Source organism: Pan paniscus, chromosome 10 (genome assembly GCF_029289425.2).
Source record: "Pan paniscus chromosome 10, NHGRI_mPanPan1-v2.0_pri, whole genome shotgun sequence".
In the NCBI taxonomy this organism is placed as follows: domain Eukaryota; kingdom Metazoa; phylum Chordata; class Mammalia; order Primates; family Hominidae; genus Pan; species Pan paniscus.
Window position 1 is genome coordinate 12,271,405 of NC_073259.2, and position 3,039 is coordinate 12,274,443.

Sequence of the window (3,039 nt, forward strand, 5' to 3'; positions counted from 1 at the left end):
GGCATGAGCGAGCGGGAACCGGGGCTGCGTGGGCCAGCTGGAGCTCTGGGTGGGCGTGGGCTTGGCGGGCCCCACACTCAGAGCAATGAGGGACTTAGCACCCGGGCCAGCAGCTGCGGAGGGCGTACTGGGTCCCCCAGCAGTGCCGGCCCACTGGCGATGCGCTCAATTTCTCACGGAGCCTTAGCTGCCTTCCCGCGGGGCAGGGCTCGGGACCTGCAACCCGCCATGCCTGAGCCTCCCACCCACTCCGTGGGTTCCTGTGCAGCCCGAGCCTCCCCAATGAGCGCCGCCCCCTGCTCCCTGGCGCCCAGTCCCATTGACCACTCAAGGGCTGAGGAGTGTGGGCGCAGGGCACTGGGACTGGCAGGCAGCTCCACCTGCAGCCGCAGCGTGAGCTCCTCTAGGTGAAGCCAGCTGGGCTCCTGAGTCTGGTGGGGACGTGGAGAGTCTTTATGTGTAGCTCAGGGATTGTAAACACACCAATCAGCACCCTGTGTTTAGCTCAAGGTTTGTGAGTGCACCAATCGACACTCTGTATCTAGCTGCTCTGGTGGGGCCTTGGAGAACCTTTGTGTCCATATTCTATATCTAACTAATCTGATGGGGACGTGGAGAACCTTTGTATCTAGCTCAGGGATTGTAAATGCACCAATCAGCACCCTGTCAAAACAGGCCACTGGGCTCTACCAATCAGCAGGATGTGGGTGGGGCTGGATAAGAGAATAAAAGCAGGCTGCCCGAACTAGCATTGGCGACACGCTTTGGTCCCCTTTCTCGTTGTGGAAGCTTTGTTCTTTCACTCTGCAATGGATCTTGCTGCTGCTCAGTTTTTGGGTGTGCGCTGCTCTTATGAGCTTGAGCTGTAACACTCATTGCGAAGATCTGCAGCTTCTGTCCTGAACCCAGCCAGACCATGAACCTACCGGGAGGAACGAACAACTCCAGACGTGCCTTAAGAGCTGTGACACTCACCGTGAAGGTCTGTAGCTTCACTCCTGAGCCAGCGAGACCACGAACCCACGGGAAGGAAGAAACTCTGAACACATCTGAACATCAGAAGGCACAGACTCCAGATGCGCCACCTTTAGAGCTGTAACACTCACCACCAGGGTCCGCGGCTTCATTCTTGAAGTCAGTGAGACCAAGAACCCACCAATTCCGGACACAGAATGACACAGATTAGCATGGCTCCTCCACAAGGATGACACGCACCTTCACGAAGCATTCCATTTTTTCATAAATCAAAAAAATAAATTGTGCAGGCACAGTGGCTCACACTTGCAATCCCAGCACTTTGGGAGGCCAAGGTGGGCAGATCACTTGAGGTCAGAAGTTCGAGACTTAGCCTGGCCAGTATGGGGAAAACCCGTCTCTACTAACAATACAAAAATTAGTCAGGTATGGTGGTATGGTGGTGGGTGCCTGTAATTCTAGCTATTTGGGAGGCTGAGGCAGGAGAATCGCTTGAACCTGGGAGGTGGAGGTTGCAGGGAGCCGAGATCGTGCCATTGCACTCCAGCCTGGGTGACGAGTGAAACTCTGGTGTGTTTTTATTTTTTTTTTGTATTCCCAGCTTCTCAGGAGGCAGAAGTGGGAGAATCGCTTGAGCTCAGGAGTTTGAGGCTGCAGTAAGCTATGATTGCACCACTGCCCTCCAGGCTGGGAGAAAGAGCAAAACACTGTCTCCAAAAATAAAAATTAGGCTGGGCACGGTGGTTCACGCCTGTAATCCCAACACTTAGGGAGGCCAAGGTGGGTGGATCACGAGGTCAGGAGTTTGAAACCAACCTGGCCAACATGGTGAAACCCCGTCTCTACTAAAAATACAAATATTAGCTGGGCATAGTGGCACGTGCTTGCAATCCCACCTATTCGAGAGGCTTAGGCAGGAGAATCGCTTGAATCCAGGAAGCAGAGGTTGCAGTGAGCCGAGATTGTGCCACTGCATTCCAGCCTGGGTGACAGCGAGACTCCGTCTCAAAAAAAAAATTTAAAAAATAAGTAAAAGAAAATAAAAATGGATGGGTGTGGTGGCTCACACCTGTAATCCCAGCACTTTAGGAGGCCGAGGCAGGCGGATCACAAGGTCAGGAGTTCTAGACCAGCCTGCCTAACATGGTGAAACCCCATCTCTACTAAAAATACAAAAATTGTCCGGGTGTGGTGGCACGCACCTATAATCCCAGCTACTCAGGAGGCTGAGGCAGGATAATTGTTTGAACCTGGGAGGCAGAGGTTGCAGTGAGCCAAGATCGTGCCACTGCACTCTAGCCTGGGTGACAGAGCAAGACTCCATCTCGAAAATAAATAAATAAAAAATTAAAAAAAATTAGCCTGGGCAACATAGCCTCTATAAAATAATAATATCAAAAATTAGCTGGGCTGGTGGCACACGCCCCATAGTCCCAGCTACTCAGGTCAGGAGGCTGAGGCAGGAGGATTCCCATGAGCCTAGGAGTTCTAGGCAGCAGTGAACTATGATTTCAACACTGCACTCCCAGATAGGCGACAGAGCTAGACTCTATCTCTAAAAAATAACTGGCTGGGCATGGCGGCTTATACCTGTAATCCCAGGACTTTGGGAGGCTGAGGCAGAAGGATCATTTGAGCCCAGGAGTTCAAGATGGACCAGCCTGGGCAACAGAGGAGACTCTGTCTCTGCCAAAAAAAAAAAAAAAAAAAAATAGCCGCATGTGGTGGCACATGCCTGTGGTCCCATCTGCTTGGGAGGTTGAGATGGGGGGGATCTCTTCAGCCCCAGAAGTTGAGGCTGCAGTGAGCTATGATTGCACCATTGCTCTTCAACCTGGGTGACAGAGCGAGACTGTCTTAAAACATAAATAAATATGGCCAGGCGCAGTGCCTCACACCTGTAATCCCAGCCCTTTGGGAGGATGAGATGGGTGGATTGCCTGAGTCCAGGAGTTGGAGACCAGCTTGGGCAATGTGGCAAAACCCCGTCTCTACAAAAAATACAAAAATTAGCCAGGCATGGTGGCACGCACCTGTAATCCTAGCTATTTGGAGGCTGAGGTG

The 3,039-nt window shown here is 52.2% G+C and overlaps 1 pseudogene; it reads left to right on the plus strand.

Moving 5' to 3' along the window:
* The first annotated feature begins 1,138 nt into the window (after positions 1 to 1,138).
* LOC129393602 (U6 spliceosomal RNA) lies at positions 1,139 to 1,239 on the plus strand (annotated as a pseudogene).
* Positions 1,240 to 3,039: the final 1,800 nt, after the last annotated feature.